Raw genomic sequence first — 19,515 nt, forward strand, 5'->3', positions numbered from 1 at the left:
TTCATTTTGTTAGCTTGGCTCAGTTGTTATTATTTAATGCATTGCTATGTTACATTTGTTTTTTAATTCATGATTATTGTTATTGCCTTGTATTATCCCCTCTGTTGTAAATAAATATTATTATTAATATTAATATTCAGCTTTAATTTAAAAAACCCACTAAGTAAATCAGAAGAAATTATGACCCACCTACCATATAATCTTTTTGCAACCAATCCATTTTTTAATCTTTTCATTGCCCAATGTGGGGAAAAGATCTGTTAGAGCATGCAATATGTGCATGCTCTTCTTGCTCATGGAGATGTTACCCTGAGCATTTCCCCCACAGGATGGCTGAGAAAATACAATCCCATTGGACTCTTGATTAAGATCTTGACTTGATCTGAACTGGGATGCTGAATTCATAATCTGTGCACTGGCATTTCGGCCAGCACACATCTGTCACTCTCCCCGCCCCAACCTCATGGGATCAGGACCTGAGAGATTTTGTTCTGAAACCACTTCATGATGGAATGGGATTTAAAAAGTCATTAAGAAAAGGCAAAATCCATATTCAGAGGTCAAACGTTTGTGCCTCAGCAGAAGAAAGCTCAGTCATAGTTATTAATCAGTTGGAACCACTACATTTCTTCTTATATAATTGCAGTGTTTATTGGCTACAACCCTTTTTTATTAATGTAATATATTCAGTAAAGTTGACATTGATGCATGGCCTGAATGAAGAACATCTTTGGCTTCTCTTCCAGTGGATGATATGATCAGGTGCTCTGTGAATGAAAAAGAAAAGCTGGTCAGTATTGCAGGGAAAGGAAAAAGAAAAGCTGCTCATGATTGCAGGGAAGAGAGAGCGAGAGAGATGGAAAAGAAAGGAAAGGAAAGGAAAGAGAAGCTGGATGGTCATCTCTTGGGGGTACTTTGATTGTGAGTTCCTGCATTGCAGGCGGTTGGAGTGGATGGCCCTTATGGTCTCTTCCAACTCTCTGATTCTATGAAAGAAAAGGAGGATGAAACAAAGGAGGAAGAGAAGGCAGGCAGGCAGGCATTACTTGAATTGTACAGATTGGTTTTTTTTTTTTTGGGGGGGGGAGAATCTAGCACACTCCTACTAGGTTAGAATTATTTCTTCAAATTCTAAATGCCTTATTATTGTCCATGATTTCTCAGCTTATACACAGAATCTACAGGGGATTTGATGGCATTTCAATGGTACAAGCCATGAAGAACCACAGGAAAGACTTTCAGGGCTCACTTGTGTTCCTAAGCTTATACGCTGCTCACAGATGCATTGCTACACAGATGGGGAATGTGTTGCCTCTGAGCCATATGCAGTCCACAAGGTTTTTATTTTTCATTTGGGGGCTGCTATTCTAGATCAGCAACTTAGTTAAGTATACTTAGGTATTCGTTTGTTGTTATTATTTTGTGCCTTCATGTCACTTCTGACTGATGGCAACCCTAAGACAAACCTATCATAGGGTTTTCTTGGCAAGATGTACTCAGGAAGTTCATCATTGTCTTCCCCTGAGGCTGAGAGAGTGTGACTTGCCCAAGGTCACCCACTAGGTTTCATGGTATCAATAATAACATACTAATGATATACTAATACCTACTTTACTAATATAACTAATGTTAGTTGTTGATGATGATGTTGCTGTGTGTCTTCAAGGTCACTTCCAACTTATGGCAACAAGAACAAAGAATTAGGTACATTTTTCTGCTGAGAAATTGTGTTTCCTATGCAGAAAACAGTTTTATTTTTCTGTGCAGGAAGCCCAATTTCTGTTCAGAAAACATGCCTTTGGCCATGCATTTTTCTCTGTATTCCTTTGCGACACTTTCAAATGTTTGAATACCGAGAAAAAACTGGGGGGAAAAAGTCTCCCCGCTCTATTCTTCTTCTTTATATAGTTTCCAAACTATCAGGAACTCTGTTTTTCAACTTGTAAACAAATAATTGCAAATATTTTTTCTCCTATCCCTAGCAGTCACACATCTCCCAGGAGGTCCAGCACCAATATTGCCCGAATGCATTCCTAATGGTTTCATAACCCAGCCACCTTCAGCTCGCTGCATCTGTCTCTGAGCCATTGAGTCTTTAGCCTCCAAGCATCCACTTGCAGACAGCAGGGTTAACCTCATGCATAAAGATTTCTAGTCCTCTTGCAAATCACCTCTAAGACTTTACAGGGTAGCTAATTCTTGAGCTTTTTAAAGATGAGCTTTCAAGTTCCCTCTGACAGTCCTCAGGTTCTCCTTCTGCATATTTAACCAAGATTTCCCTTGGTAAATTGTCATTTTGCTCCAGGAGACGATCAAGTTATTTTTACAGAGCAACCTAAAGAAAAAAGGCAAATAAAGTGGGGTGGCGGGGGGCGGCAGAATTGTGTATAAAACTGTAAGGAGATTAGATACCGTATGTTTCCTCCTTTTTGTCCCTTCTCAATTGACTTTAGTCCAGGGCTTCATCTACACTGCAGAATTAATGTAGTTTGACACAGCTTTAGTTGCTGTGACTTAATGTCATGGAATTCTGGGATTTCATAGAATCATAGACTTGGAAGAGACCCCAAGGGCCATCCAGTCCAACCTACTGCCATGAAGGCACCATCAAAGCACTCTGAAACCCAGCCTCTGCTTAAAATCCCTAAAGAAGATTTCAGTACATCGTGAGGCAGCATGTTCTACTAAGAGCTCTCACTCTCAGGACGATCTTCCTACTGTTTTGGTGGAATCTCTTTTCCTGTAGTTTGCATCCATTGCTCTGGGTCCTGTTCTCTGGAGCTACGGCTCTTCCCCAATAACTCACTGAGTGCCTTCTAACCTGGGAATCTCATCTTCTGGCACTATCACTTGTTCTCCTTTCTGAATGTCTCATCATAGGGTTTTCCTTTTAAAAGACATTCAAATGTGGTTTATCACTGCCTTCTTCTGCACAGTACTCACAAATGTGATATGTGGTGCCACTGTCATTGGCTCAGCATTGGCTCTTGCCTCACAGGAACATGCAATCTCACCACCATGGAAAGGTAGTGGCATGCTGAGCCAAGATGTCTACCAATGCAATTAAAAATATGCAAAAAAATGACAAGGACACAACTAAAGGATAAAATGCCAGGCAGAAACAATAAGAGTATAATACAACACAGCAGTCCAAAAGCTTTCTAAAAGGAAAAGGCTATAGGCCTTTCCTTTATCAGCAGAAGACCAACACAAAGGCTAGAATCCTGTTGGCACATTATATCAACATAAATATGTTGGCCTAGGCAAGCCCTTCAGAAGGAGAAAGGTTATGGTGCAGTGGCCACAAAGGAAAAGTGCCAAACAAATGGGCTGTTTGGAACTAGCAGACTCTACATCATGGCTATGTATGGCATAAATCTTCACAGGCAGACTTACACACTAATTGTGTTATGCAGCCTTTGTGTTGAATGGAAACACTGCATAGATGAACCAAGACAAATATGCATGAATAAACATCCATGTCCACTGCACAAGGCACATCCATGTGCCACTGTGCTTTTGCAGTCTTGAACTGAATGCTTCCATTCCCCCTGCCCAAGTGCTTCCATAGGGAAACTTATTCATGGGTCAGACACTGGTAGGATTCTGAGTTTTGCCTGTTTCCTTGCCATTGCTGTGCGACCCTGAAAAAAAGAACTCAGCCATTAACACGATGCACCCAGAGCCAGCAGGTATCCCTAAGCAAGGAACTACATAGCCTACTGAGGAAGAATCCCTTCTCAGAGCTTAATAGTTTTACTTTTTTTTAAACTACAGCTCCCACAATTCTCTCCCCACAGCTGAATAGAGGATTCTGGGGGTTGTAGTCTAACAAAGTAGTCTAACATTTTTGCATATACCAAGCTCTATTCCTCCAGCATCTCAATTAAATCTATTGCCATGCTTGTGTAGATCTTCTTTAGGATGTTAATAGGCAGCCAGATTCATGAATATGGGTTAAGATAGTTCATTTCATTCAGAAATTTAGATGTCAAAACTGCTATTTTGAATGTGATCCAGAAATGGAAAGGAAGCTGATTTCAGCTTTCTGGATTACTTGCAGATTTCAGGCACTTACTAAAAGTAGGCCCATACAGAGTGAACTGAGGTAGTCCAACCATGTTGTATTCAACATTGTTTTCTATTATTGGACCTCCATCACTGTTTCTATGCTGCTTAGGTGACCATAAATCAAATGGAGCTACCAATTCAACATAACAAAGAAGGAACACAATGTATTATGCTCTTTCAAAGGGGATCTCATCAGGCATCAGATTGATCTGAGAACTGAAATGCTGGCTTTTATTTTTCATTTTAATGTCAGTCTTTGTTCATGGGTAATCTCCAACGCTGAGATGTTTTTAGTGCTCCATACTTTAGTAACCACAGATAAATCTCTTTCTGCTGTTGAGAAAACCTTCTTTGCATTTGCCTGCTGATGTTATGCTGCAAAGTCAATTCCTTTTTTCTTCCTAGCTAAAGCCTCTTTTCAATCAGTATTATTATGAGTGGGGCAGAGTATGGCAATAGCAAATAGCTTGTGAGCTCCATCTTCCCTTGTTGTCACTGAACAACTGGAAGGAAAGCAAGCTTGAGGGGAAGGCAATGCCAGAATCTGCATTTGAAATTAAATACACACAGCAATCATTCTCCCTATCCCAGATGGCAACCTAATTGTTTAAACGGCTTTCAGATATTCTCCTTTCAGGCAAAACTGAATGAAACCCCCCTTTTTTTAAGCAAAACATTTAGGGAAGTCTTCTAGAGTACACTGTATGTGCTTTTCCCTCTTCCTTTTATTCCTCTCCCCCTTCCTCATATTCCTAGTACTTTTACTCTTATCTTTATTTATATCCTGCCTTCAACACTAAACTGGGAGTTGAGGTGACTGAAGACTTTATCATACAGAGGACGAACTGGTAAAATCCAGGTGTTCTTTGTCAGATGTGTTGGTGTGAAAGATAAATAACACAAAAATAATCCAAACGGAAAGCTCCTTTGTACTTTTGGAATTTAGTGAAAGTAAAAAGGAGCTGGTTTTGACAACTTTGCGTTCGGGTTATTTTCGCGTTATTTCTCTTTCACGCAAATGTCATCTGAAAAACAACTTTGTGTTTGGGTTAACCCTGAACGTTGTCTGAAAAACAACCCCAAATGCGGTTTGTTTTCAGTTTAAATTTAGTGTGTGATAAATTCCTTAGAAATTAACATGAGCACAATATAGTTAAAAACAAACAAAAGTTCAACATTGCATAATTGTCACTTGCTATTTGGTGTTCTTTTGTTGTCTGTTTATCAAACCATTTCCTGTATTGCTATGTACTGTATATGCATTATCCTACTTGAGAGTATGTATTTTCCCTGGAAAATGGTTAACCATCCATTATGAAGCCAAGCCCTCCCTCCAGTCCATCTGCCTTGGTCCAGGCCTCGGAGGTTGAGAGGAACTGCTGGACCTCTTACCCTTTCCCGCCACCACTCCCTTCTCCTTCTGTGTCATGTCTTTTTAGATTGTAAGCCCGAGGGCAGGGAACCGTCTAACTAAAAAGATTGTATGTACAGCGCTGTGTAAATTTACAGTGCTTCATAAATAAAGGTTAATAATAATAATAATAATAATAATAATAATAATAATAACATTACAATAGAATTAAAATTATTAAATTATTAAATTATTAAAATTATTAAAAATGGCCAGAATCCTCAACAAGGTCCAAATTAGATAACTTTACAAATACTTAGCTGAGTAGCAGAGATGCTAAGAAATCCTGCTAGTGAATTGTGGACCCCATCAGCACTCCCCAGCTGGTGTCCTGATGCCCAGTGGTCCTGATGCGTCAGTCCTGTTGCACATTGCTCCCAATACCTATCCCCCTCTCCATGTAGTACATTAGCCCATGTGTTACATGAGTTTGTATTCCTTAGGTTCAGTTACAGTATACATGGCTGAAATAAACATGTTCTCTGTAGCCTGTGGAGGAGATTGGGCCTACACCTAATCAGTCGCCAGGCAGAGTGACCAGATGTCCTAACTACAGAGGAGGAAAAGGCACTGCAAAATGTAAGACATCTGAGAAAAATGGAGGAAATGATCAAATAAATGCTAAAACACTCATAGAAATATATAAATGCATGCTTCTTATTCACACTCAAAATAGAGAACATTTTGAAATTCCTCCTGTACAGAAGGTTGAAATGTAGGACATGTCCAGGAAAAGGATGATTTCTGATCACCCTGGTCCCCAGGGAATCACTAGCCTCAGCTAGAGTAGCCAGACAGGGGCCTCTGGTTGCTTTCCAGGGCTGGTGGGACCAATGTTCTTCTTTACTGGTCTGTGGAATCTTTACTAGTATGACAGTCAGGGACTTTCTAGTACAGAGTACAAGCTCCCAGATTTTCAGCATGGGTAGTACAGGGAGAAGTGCTAACCAAATGCCAGCTGAAGAGAGCCAAGTCCTGGGTGAGAACCACTTAGAGTTCTTTTTTAACCCCCTCTCCCTGAGAAAATCTCTTGGGTGAGTTGCTGGCTCTCTTTTATTCCTCAGCTGTTTGGTCACCTTCTTCCAAGTTTAGGACACATCCAACAGTGGCATCACCAAGGAGGTGAGGGATGTGCCAACCACACCAGGTGACACCCAGAGTGTAGTACACTCAGTGATCTGGTACACCGAATGGGGCAGGCACAGCTGCTGGGAGTGTCAGAAAGGACATCACAACCCTTTTTCCTGGTCCAACTGTTCTGTGAGACCCCAAACCACGTCCAGAGAGCACAGCACCACCACCCCATGCCGCAGACACCACTCAGGGCATGTGTGTGTGTTTTGTTTAGGGTCTGGCATGACTGCTCCCCCAAGCAGACACTCTGGATCCCAATTGACCAACCAGAAGATGCAGCGCCAGGAGGAGCCTTTCATTTCGGGTCTGGTATGGCTGATCCCCTGAGCAACCATGCCAGACCTCGAACAGCCCTTCAGAGACCACAGCACTGTTCCCCCCTCAAGCAGCAGTGTTGCTGAGTGGTCATGGGGCAGGCAAGCAAGGCATTGGGAGGGAGGGAGGGAGACAGGGTAGTCCATCCACCCAATTCCTCCCCACTGCCCCCCACAATGGGTAACACCAACCACAGGGATGCCACTAACACCCAACACACACTTTCTCCATCCACCTCCCCATACTGGTTCAGCATTTATAGCCATGCTGCCCCATCACTGAGTCTCCAGTGTCTCCCTATAGCCAGGCCAGCTGCATTCTCTTCATCACTGCTCAGCATAGCAGCTGGTAGCCCCCTCAGTTTGGCAGAAGGAACAGAGAAGGTGGCTCATATGACAGTGGTCCCTGATATCCCCCTCAGAGACACCAAAAGCCAACCAATAAAATGTACAGATAATAAAAGAATTAAATTCATCAGTAATAACTAACACAGCTAGATTCCCCATTCACTGCATTATCAGAAGAGGACACAGGCTGAACATGGCAACTTCTGCATGGAAAAGCATGGTTCTTCCTTGCATGACTATGGTTGAGATTCCATTTGAGGTTGGGAGATCATAAAGTTCCACCAGCTGAAAAGTACAAAGCACAAGGAACTATTTCTTGGAACCAGCAGGGGACAAAGATGGAGATGATGACTGTGGAGATTCAGGAGAATGACATTTGGACCAAAGCATGGTGACTTTTATTTATTATGAATTTTTAAACTTATGACTGTGCTTTCTCTGAGGAAAGAAACAGTTAGTTCCCTCTCCAAAAAGTCAGATGGTGACATGAAGGGAACTTTCCCTGTATATCTACCCTGTAGCCAGTTAGTAGTCATTTCACTCAGAGGGAACAGATCAACATTGGGCCTCTATCTGGCTGCCATCATACAACTGCAGAAAAGCCATTGCTCAAGGATGTATTGGATGCCACCTTGTGCAATGTCCAGAAAGATCCCTAAGAGAAATCTATGATCCCATCTCAAAACCTCAATCAAGCAATCATGGCAGAAACCTTTCCAGACCAGTCTCTTGTCTCTCCCTTGACATTTATCATTATCTGAGATGGAACTGTAACACTGTAGCAGATCTTGAAAACTATACACCGCGTACTTTCTTGTGATTAAATAACAAGCGACATTTTGGAACCCAAGGGCTTATTTTCATTGCCAGAATAATCTTCTCATTATGACAACCACTGCCTGTCCTTAAATACTCCTCCAGAACAGAGTGATGCATTTATAGGAGGGTGATTACAATTTTCTTTTGGCTATTTAGCTTTTCCAAAACCAATCTGGCTTCATAATGAGCCATGACATTATCTCCTTGACAACTCTATCTCATGCCTTCTTTTCAGCCCCCTCCTCAAGTCTCCTAGTCCTGAAGGAGCTCATCAAAGAACAGATTGAAGAAGCACTGGCTCTTGGCAGAATTAGCCATCAATTCAGTTTACATATGTAGAGATCCAAAGAGTTAATCCACGGGAGCTAAATGGCGTATTTGAGTAGCCTCTCCTTTTGAACTAGACTTGGCATCAAATTTTGCCTAAAGCTACAATTCCAGACAAATTTAAAAATTCTTAGCTGGATGAAAATGCTCAGACTTGGACATCCTAATGTGGTTGATATGCTTAAGACCATTTATATTATACTTCTGAATGTCTAATGCACTTTACTAAAGTATGTGTGTAATTCTTACAACAACCCTATAAAGCAAATCAGTATTCTTCAGAGTTGAGTGAATCTCTCAATTTTTTTTATTCTCTTTCTTTCAGTTTTTCATTTTGCTGGCATTAAGTATGGTTTCTCTTGTTTCCACATCACTTTGCAATTTTTGAAAATCAGTACCAAAAACTCTGCACATTTTCATGTCTGTTTCTCTTAATATGTGCAATTTGGCCTAATATATGTATTTTTGCAGACAATTGCCCTTAATATAATGGATTTTAGAGTGTTATTTTTACTTTGCCAGTTCTTTCCCCGTAATATACACATTTTTGTAACTGTTATTGACTGGAGAGTTGCACTGCAGTATTCAAAAAGAGTGAATATTCAAATATGAATTTCATTTGGCATATCAATCCAGGAGGTGAGTGTTAGATAGTTTTGCTGACTATCAGAAGGAAAAACAGAAAATTGAGGAGGGTGCCATAGGATGGAACTAAGATCATGCTAGGGATTATAAGGTGGGCATCAAAACCTTCTGAAATTTATTTCTCCACATTGCAAACATTTATTTTATTTTATTTTATTGCAGATCTCACTTGTATACCAACTAATCCCAGGGGTATTTTTTAGCCCAGATGGGCAGAATGGACAATCTTGAAAGGGCTGAGGTTACAAGTGGCAGCAGCCTCTTGATTCCATCTTGGAGCCTGGGGAAAAGAGAAAGGTCAAAAGCGCAAGCAAAGCATGGCCTAACTCTAAGTGACGTTAAACAGATGGTGTCAGATCGTCAAAGAAATTGCTTGGCTGACTCCAGCACTGCTCTCCCTTCACAGTTTAAGCTGCATTACTTCTGCTTAGCAGGGAGACTCAGCCTCGTTCTTGTATTTATTTTTAACAGATGAGCATACTGCCCTGAGGGCCTGGGAGGTTGTTATCTTAATAGTCAGTAATTTTTGCAAGAAATAAGAAGTGGAAGCAAGGGACAAATGGCTCCCTCCTGTTGCCTGCCAAAATGAATCTTGCTCTGTGTGGTCTTTGATGCTCTTCTTCATTGCAGGAGACATGGAACTGGCAAAAGATTCCCAAAGAGATCATCTGATGTGGTGTTTGCCATGCTGCAACTGCTGTGTGGAGGCCAGTTTTCTTTGGCTTTCATCATGAAGGAATTGTGGGAGGCAGACGGTTCTCGACTTTCAGTTCTTCACTTTATGGAAAACTTTGTTCAAAGTAGGGGTCCATGAACTTGTATTAGTCTCCTGACCATCTGCAGCTAGTCCACGGTTAGTTTCCAGGAAAGAAAAAAACAATTGTAGCCAATGGAGAAAAATATGGTACTGGACCCTGGCCCACTGGGGGAAAATGCCAGTCCTCTGCATCAAAGAGGTTAAGAACCACTTCTCTATAGCATTGCACTCTACCAGATAGGGATATATTAGTGTTCTACCTACCGGTGCGGTGCCTGTATGCATGTAGCTCCCAGTATTTTCTGGGGATACAACTCCCAGAATCCCCCAGCCTGAGAGGGGACTCTGAGAGCTGCATTACTACAAGTAACATTTCCAATTCCCAATAGTCATGTATGCCGAAGTGTGTGTAAAAATACCTAGGAGATGGTAGAATCATAGAAGTGGAAGGTACCCCAAGGGCCATCCAGTCCAACCCTGTGCCATTCAGGAAGATACAATCAAAGCATTCTTGACAGATGGCCACCCAACCTCTGTTTAAAAACCTCAAAAGAAGGAGAATCCACTACATTCCCAGGCAGCTGCTGAACAGCTCTTACCCTCACACCCATTTTGCCAAAGTGATATGCTTACTTCTTTCTTGCATTTGGGCTCCTGCCACAATCTGACCTGTGAATTGAGATGTAAAGAATGCTCACAAGAATTATCCATGGGATAGAATGCCTTAACACATCCAGACTTCCATCAAGAAAATCATCAACCGCTGTGAGACATTTCTTTACTTATTTCCAAATATTTTTGCAAAATCATGGCTGGCATCTGGTTCATAAATAGCAAAAGTGTGACTCAGACCATCACTGTTCACATTTATGGGTGTTACACAGCCTTCTCTTCTGACCATACAATGAACAAGATTCCTCCCCACAAAACATATCAAGCAATACAGATACCTTTCTTCACCATCCAGCTCTCCCATCCATACATGGTGAGGGGGAATACAATGGCTTGTATGGTTCTGACTTCAGCACTCAGTTGTATATCTTTACTCTTTAGGATCTTGTCTAGTTCTTTCATCACTGCCCTCCCCTTTCCTAGTCTTCTTCTGATTTCTCGATTGCAGTCTCCTTCCTGATCAAAGTGTGATCCAAAATACAATAATTCTTTTACTATTTCGATTTCCTCATTATCTAGGTTGAATTTATGTAGGAGTGGAATTACTGTTCATTTTTAACCCCCAAGGCACAGCCAAGCTACTAAATGGCCAGGGGAGCCACCTTGCAAACCTGGAAACCCAATGGACAGGTATAACTGAACAGGTAGAATATTTTGCTCTGTCTTGAGTGAAGCAGGATCTTGATCACTGTATTTGCATACTTTTCTTACCATCCAAAATTAACAAAATCAGGAAAAAAAATTCACAAAACCTCTTATAATCTCCCCCTCAGAGATTTTGAATGTATTTGTTCTTGCATATGAGAACTGTTTAGGAAAGATTTCCATCTCTGTCCACCAGAGCTTGCCCCTGGGAGTCAATGCTGCCCTTGAGCTCAAAAGGCTTTGCTACTCTTGCTCCACTTGCAGCAGAAATACAGTTCAGCTCAAGTTCAGTTAATTTATATCAGCCTTTGGCTTTAACAAAGAAATAACAGATCCAGGTGAAAACTGAAAAGGAAAGGAGAGGTAATATCATGGTTTACGTGCATCTGGTTTGCCTAATAAAGACATCATCAAAGTGTATGTCAGGTTTTGTGTTTGTTTACTGGTCAACAATATGTCTACTTCTGCATTTTTAAAAACCCAGCTGTAGGCAAGCAAATCCTAACCTGAAGAGAGTGAACTGCCTTTCATCTTATATGACAGGGCTGAACATAGTGCACAGCCTGTGGGCCCTGAGTTCAACTTTTGTGTCCCTTGAAGCCCCCCATTGGTCCTTCCTTTATTTATTTATTTATTTATTTATTTATTTATTTATTTATTTATGGTATTTATGACCGGCTCTTCAGCCCTAAAGGCTATTAACTCCCCCAAATGTTTTAAAAAGAAATTCTGTGTGAATTTGGGCCATTTTCATTCCCAAATCATGCAGAAAGCCACTAAATGTATGAAAACAAGGTTTAATATCCCTGCCCACGCCCTGAATCACCCCAGTACCCTGTACTACATCTTAATTTTCCTCTAATCAAAAGTATCAAAACCTCATCAAAATGATTTCTTCCCTTCTTCCCCAGGACAGAATCCTGTTTTTATCTTACACAGGTGTATATTTGCCTGCTAAAGTAGTTGAGCTTTTTTTTATTTCTGATGTGGAACAACCACTTTCAGTTAAGTGTTGTGGAAGTGGAATTTCACACACAGTGTCATTACTCATGGGCATGAATAGTGAATTGCAAATGGATATGTGTTGTACATTTTGGATGGATCTGCATACATACCTGGGGCTCATTCATACATACTGTACCTTTTTTGCACTATGATTCCCACTTTATGTATCTTATTTAATTCTGGAATTTATACCCTGGTGACACATGAGAGCTTTTTGGCTAAGAATTCTAAATGCCCCTCCTTAAATCCCTGGATTCCATAGGATGTTGCTTTGGCAATTAAAGTGGAATCATAGTGCTGTAATTGTGTGGTATGACAGGAGCCTTGACTGTTTATTCAGCTGCATATTCAGTGTTTTATTTCAATCATGCAATATTGTAGAAGGGTCACATAGCAGAATTAACAGATAACTGTACATGAAGATCTGTACTTCACAACCCTAGTGGAGGTTCTTGGGTTTATTGCCTTGCTGCTGGAGGAAGAATGCATCACTTTTGTCAGATTTCTGACTGGTCGCATGCATTCTTCCTCCAGCAGCAAGACAATAAACCCAAGAACCTCCACTAGGGTTGTGAAGCACAAATCTTCATGTAGATCATGGCAATAGTATCATGATTGCAAACAGGAAGGATTTGTGAATATGAACCAGTTATGGATCCATATCTCTAGGTTACAAATCTGCAATTGCAATGCTGAACTCCAGCAGTTGTTATGGCTTCCAAAGGCTTTTCTTAGTTTAGATTACAAATGCACAAAAATGGTACATTTTGAGTGGCTCTCCAGAACTGTCGACTCCCTACCTCAGGCTGTGTTACACCTCAGCCATATGGTGTTTTAATGCATACTAGCTAAGGGAGACCTTTCTCTTTTATTGGTAACAGATGGGCTAGTGCTGTTGTTAGGCACTGGAAAGAAAAAAACGGGGGAGTGACAGGAAACCCGACAGTGACAACTCTAAATGGAAACTGAGCCTGTACAGGTGGAAATATTTGAAATGTGCCTTTATATGCTTTATCCTTGCTTGAACACCATCACAATTGTGTGCTGTGTATTCCTGTATGGCAGGGGGTTGGACTGGAGAGCCCTTGTGGTATCTTCCAACACTATTTTATGATTCTGTTGCTATTATGGATCCCCATAATCCTGTTACTAGTCTTCACTAGAATAGACTCACTCCATCAATGAGTTTGCCTAGTCCTCAACTCACCCTACCACAACTAATTGTATAGGTCTACTCTAGTTGAGATTAACCAACAGTGTGTCAGCCATTACTATGATATTCTCACTTCTTTCCCAGTTTGGGACTCAAGGAGGCTTATAACAGCGAAAAGAAGCATTGCTAAAAATTCACAGCACACCAATGTATAAAATATAATTGAACAATTGAAGAATTAAGACCTGTTAAAAACATAAACCAGGATGAGGAAAGGAGGAGACCAGAAGCAGTAAATGTTTTGAATCTGAACATTCAGGGATGGGAAGAGCATTCACTTTTATTTGTTTTTTAAGATGTGAAAGTTTTGCCCAGTATTTGCAGATCACCAAGCATTTGTGGCAATTAGTCTTCCCAATGATATACTTTTTGTGCAAAAATATTGTAATTGTTTGCATGTTAAATATTTGGAATGGAGGACAGAGCAGGACTGGTGCAATCCTTCAGGCTTCTCTATATGGTGCCATTTGGCTCCTTGGTCCCTAGCAGCTGCCCACTACTGGCAGAAGCAGCTAGCAAGGCCAATCCTGCTTCTTCCTTTTGCATTCTGCAAACATTGAGCGGGACTCACCAATAAGGATCCGAAGATCTTGAGCTGTCTGACTCAGATTTATTCTGTTAGACTTTCTCAGTGTGACGGACCTTTTGGTCCTAATCCAAACTTTAATTGCCTTTGACTTAAGGATTGTTAGCTGTTTTGGAAGCAAAGCTTCTTTTGCTTACATCTTAAATGCCTCTGAAATGCAGTGCCTCATAAAAGGGATGGAGATCAGTAAATCTTCTGAGCCTTAAGTGCTAGTTCCTTGAAGCTATCTAAGGGTGCATTTAAGCTGTAGTAATAATGCAGTTTGACACCATTTGAACTGCCATGGTTCCATCCTACAGAATCCTGGTATTTGCAGTTTTGTGAGGAACCTGCACACTTTGGCAGAGAAAACCAAAAACTTTCTAAAACTACAAATCCCAGAATTCCAGTGAATGGATAGAGCTGCAACACTTAAAGTGGTATCAAATGGCATTATAGTGGGCCCTTGTTATCTGCTGGAATTTGGTTCCAGGATCCCCACTGGATAACAAAATCTGTGGATGCTCAAGTCCCATTAAATATAATGACATAGCAAAATGGTGTCCCTTATTTAAAATGGAAAATCAAGGTTTGTTATTCGGAATTTATACTTTTAAAAAAATATTTTCAAGTCAAGGATGCTAGAATCCATGGATAAAAAAAATCCATGGATAAGGAGGACTGACTGTTTTTCTACAATGTAATTGTACCCAAAGTTTCTGTGATCCATATTCTAACCCTCCACCCTACCTTTTTTCCCTCAATAGTGTCCAAGGTTCTGCATCTTCATAAAGAAAACAATGGCAGATCTCTATCATCAATGTTATGATGGACGATACCCCCCTCCAAACACACCTTCACAGCCTGGCAACACCACAACCAGAGTGCTTCCAAGGCATTAGAGATCATGATGATGGGAAATGACATCCACAGTCTGGTTGTGTCCCTTGGGGCCTGTGACAACTGCATGTGACCCTCCTCCAGTCTGCTGGGACTTCTCCTGTTCTCCAGGAGTTCTCGCCATTACTATGATATTCTCAATTCTTTCCCAGTTTGGGACAGTGCCGTAGATGTCGTTTTGTAGTGATTCAATCTCTAGCATCTTGGAGATGCTTTTATTAGGGTGCATCCAATCCACAAATGTTATGTTTTCATGATGATCAACATGAATCCCCAGCAGTTACAATATTATAAATTCAGCTTATGAAATTTTAATTGCTAAAGAGGATGCATGCTGATGTTTCTGCAAGTTGCTTCAGTGGCTGATTACAGGGTAGGTGGTCAAGTACAGAAGGGCACCAGATCAAGATGATTGACCATGGACTTTTGGCTGTTATTATTTTCATGACACTTAGGGGATTTCTTTGAGAAGCATACCACAGTTGCTTCCATCATTGATAATTTTTGTTTTTAATGGCTACAGTTGTTTATTCACCAATAAACCATGATCTTAAATTTGGATGGAAGCTCAAAGTGCCATATTGGCTATTTTCTGACTTCTCCAGAGCTCTGGAGAGCTGCAGCTACATCACTGTGGCTGTCATTTTGGTGATTGGAAGTGATGTCTCATCACCTTTGGCTTGTTTTGGAGCTTGTTTTGGGTTGGGGAGCCAGTAGGGGGTTCCAAGGGTCACAGGGAACACTGGATATCCACATTCAGTTCAAGGTCATAGAATCAGAGCTGCATATGGCATACCGTTGCATACATGGATTCATATCCAGCAATGGGTCCTCTTCATCATGGAGAGAACTGACTAGTCGGGTGCCACAGGGTTCTATCCTGGGCCAGTGCTATTCAACATCGTTATCAATGACTTGGATGAAAGAATAGAGTGCATGCTTATTAAATTTACAGATGACACCAAATTAGGAGGAGCAGCTAATACTCCAGAAGACAGGATCAACATTCAGAATGAACTTAATAGATTAGAAAGCTGGGCCAAAACTAACAAAACAAATTTCAATAGGGAGAAATGTAAGGTACTGAACTTTGGCAGAAAAAATGAAATGCATAGATATAGGACGGGGGACACCTGGCTGAACGAAACCACATGGGAAAGAGATCTAGGAGTCCAAGTAGAACACAAGTTGCATCAACAGAAGTAGAGTGTCTAGATCAAGAGAAGTAACAGGGCCACTCTATTCAGCTTTAGTCAGGCCTCACCTGGAATAATGCTGTGTCCAGTTCTGGGCACCACAATTCAAAAAGGATGTTGAGAAGCTGGGGCATGCTCAAAGGAGGGCAACCAAAATGGTGAAGGGTCTGGAAACCCTGCCCTATGAGGACAGGTATGATCAGCCTGGAGAAGAGAAGATTAAGAGGTAATATGGTAGCCCTGTTTAAATATTTGAATGGAGCAGGTTTGTTTTCTACAGCTCTAGGAAATGGGACCCTGAGCAATGGAAAAGAGATTCTATCTAAACGTTAGGAATGTCCTGACAGTAAGAGCTGTTCAACTGTAGAATATACTCCCTTGGGTTGTGGTGGAGTCTTGTTCTTTGAAGGTCTTTGAAAGCTGTATGGCCATCTGTCAGGGGTGCTTTTGCTTTGTGTGTTCCTGAATGGCAGGGTGGACTGGATGGCCTTTGTGGTCTTTTCCAATTCTATGATTCTATTTGCTCAGCAGATGTGTACTTGTCTTCCCCTGTTGAAATTGGCACTAGTGCTCCTTCTTTTACATATCCCTTATCTGGAATTACAAAATCCAAAATACTCCAAAATCCAGAATTACCCACATGGGTGGCTGAGATAGTGATACTTTTGCTTTCTGATGGTTCAGTGTACGTAAACTTTGTTTCATGCACAACATTATTAAAAACATTATGTATAAAATTACCCTCGCATTAAGTTTATAAGGTGTATAAAAATATAACTGAATTTCACCTTCAGGCATGGGTCCTATCTCCAAGATTTCACATTATGTATATGCAATTATTCTAAAATCTAATCAATCAATATAATCTGAAATCCAAAACACTTCTGGCCTCAAGCATTTCAAATAAGGGAGACTTGGCCTGTACTGTGCATCTATTTGTGTGTTCCAATGTGCTTTCAGTTGTGCATTGAACACAAGGGCCACATAGCAAAGTCTATGGGTAATTCTCCATGCAGGCATTTGTGCTATGCAAGCCCAGTGTAAGATTTCAGCCACTAAACTCCTAGCAGGTCAAGTGTCTTGCTTCTAGAGACAGGATGAATTGGATAGGCTTTGACTTTTGTACAATGAATAAGGTCTTGGAAGCATCCCAACCTCATATGAGCACAAGATGTTCCTTCAGAGACTTCAGGCAATGTTCTTTCAGAGACTTTAGTGGAAGTCCTCTGTATCCCATGGATGTGAACAGGATCAGAAGTGAGTTGGGGCAGAGCAGAGCTTGGAAAAATTCTTTCATCGCTCATAGCCTTTCCTATAATGGTCATGCTTGAGGAGAAGGTTTGAGGAAACTTAATCCTCCAAAAGCAACCTTTCTCCAAGCCCTGGGACAAAGTTGCCCTCATTCATATAGGATATTTCTGCTCAGTTCAGGGACTATTCAGCTCTTTCTGATTATTCTGTTTTTCTTTTCTGTTCTGTTCCTTTCCTTTCCTTCTTTAGATATACACTCTGTATTTCTGCCCAGCTCCCTGGGGACATTGCTTTGTATTCAGACTTTTTTTTGGGGGGGGGGGATAGCAAAATAGGCTATGTAGCCCCTTTAAAATAGAAGTGTCACTGCAAAAATAAAATTTTGCACATGTTCAGGTCTGTTTTATCCTCCCCGCTGCCTCCCTTGACAACAAAGCATATACATCCCCTAATTTTTAAGCAACAGCAAAAAACAAAACAAAAAAAAGTTTCTAAATTCTGGCAGAAACAACAGGACCGGTGTTTCATCACATCTCCAACTTTCCAGCCTTACGGTTTTCACTGTTTACTGACTCTGCACAAAAGCCCACATTTTCCTTGACAGACACATGTAGCCACCCAGCCATATGCCTGTCTGCTGATTTGCATTTGAAAGCCTTTTACTGTACACTGCGCCAATCACATCCGATTAAGACGCTTGCTGAAGAGATGGCTTTGAAAGGGAACATCTGCTGGGACATTGGCAGAACATGCTGGAGGTGGCTCCCCTGAGATATGCTCTTCCATGGTATCTTGGTGAAAACAACAGTTCTTCCTTCTGGAACACATGGAAATGTGATCCAGCATATGGGGAACAGCTACTACTCAGTGTAAGAGTACATGTTTTGCATGCAGAAGGTTCCAGGTTCAGTCCCCAGAATCTCTGGGTAGGACTAAGATAGACCACTGTCAAAAATCATGGATCACTGCTGGCATTCAGTGTAAATGATGCAGAAGTAGGTAGATTGATGGTCTGCAGCAACTTCCTGCATGCCTCTGCTGCTTGCTTCCAGTGGTGAGCATCACCTAAAACAGCACTGAGAGTGTGTGCAGCCCTCCAGATTTTGTTGAACTACAACTCTGGAAATCCTACGCAACACAGCTAGCATCTAGAGGGTCACCCAGTTTCCTCCAGTGCCCCCAAAACTTTTCACCCTTTCTCCCAGTTGATGAATGTTCCCCGTATTCACCGAAGAGATAATGGTGGATGGAGAAAAGACACAGACTGGGAAAGATGCCCATGCAAAATTCTGGAAGACAATTGACATTCAGTGTAGATCCAATGTTTAATGCACTCTCAAAACCCCATGAGGTCTGAAACCACTACCATGTAGTCCAGAAGTCCTCTAAGTAGTCCAAAAGAATGGTGATTTTCCCAAGTCTGTGATGGAGGAAGCAGGTTTTCTAAGCACCTCACTGTGGTCCCACACTATCTATATCTCAAGTAGATAACTTGGGGCCTCCTGATATTGTAAGACTGCAACTCCCAACAGTCTGAGTTTGTGGTGGATTATGGTGGGTACTGCAGTCCAGCAACAAATAGCTGCCCATATGTTCTTCAGCCATGTTTCAGACATTTAAAGGTAACCACCCACACAATTGCATCCAGAAATACACTGGCAACTATTGCGGCTGTGACACTGTTATAGGGCAGACCCTATGACCACAATCTATATGTTAGTTACATGCAAGGGTTTAAGTTGTGTTACAAAGACAAACAAATGGGTCCCAGAACAGATCAAACTTGAACTCTCTCTGGAAGCACATGATGAAACTGAAGCTGCCATACTTTGGACACATGAGAAGGCATGACTGATTAGAAAAGACTATAATGCTAGGGAAGATAGAGGTAAGCAGAAAGAGAGGAAGACCACGTGCCATATGGTTAGACTCAGTCAGAGAGGCCATGGACCTCAGCTTGCTGGAGTGATAGAGGATAGGGGGTCTTGGAGATGTCTCATCCACAGGGTTGCCATGAATTGAAGTCACCTCAAGGGAAGTTAATAACAACAAATGTGTACAGAATGACTTTGCTGGATGATACAGAAAGAATGTATCCAGACAATGATGGCAGGAACAGAGTTTGTAACATAGAGCCACTGCAGATGTGCAACAATATACCTAGAGCAATGATTCCCAAACTTTGGTCCTCCAGGCATTTTGGATTTCAACTCCCAGAAACCCAAGCCAACTTGGTCAACAG

At 41.3% G+C, this 19,515-nt stretch overlaps 1 protein-coding gene across 2 annotated transcripts in view; it reads right to left on the reverse strand.

Moving 5' to 3' along the window:
• Positions 1-648: 648 nt before the first annotated feature.
• TSNARE1 (t-SNARE domain containing 1) overlaps positions 649-19,515 on the reverse strand; it is a 500,241-nt gene continuing 481,374 nt past the window's right edge. For both annotated transcript variants that reach the window (XM_089518973.1, XM_089518978.1), the window contains one exon: positions 649-767. The gene's annotated coding sequence lies outside the window, so the exon portion shown is untranslated. The remainder of the gene's footprint in view (positions 768-19,515) is intronic.

Source organism: Sceloporus occidentalis, unplaced genomic scaffold (assembly GCF_023333645.1).
Source record: "Sceloporus occidentalis isolate IW3139 unplaced genomic scaffold, rSceOcc1.0.p SCAF_3, whole genome shotgun sequence".
Lineage (NCBI taxonomy): Eukaryota > Metazoa > Chordata > Lepidosauria > Squamata > Phrynosomatidae > Sceloporus > Sceloporus occidentalis.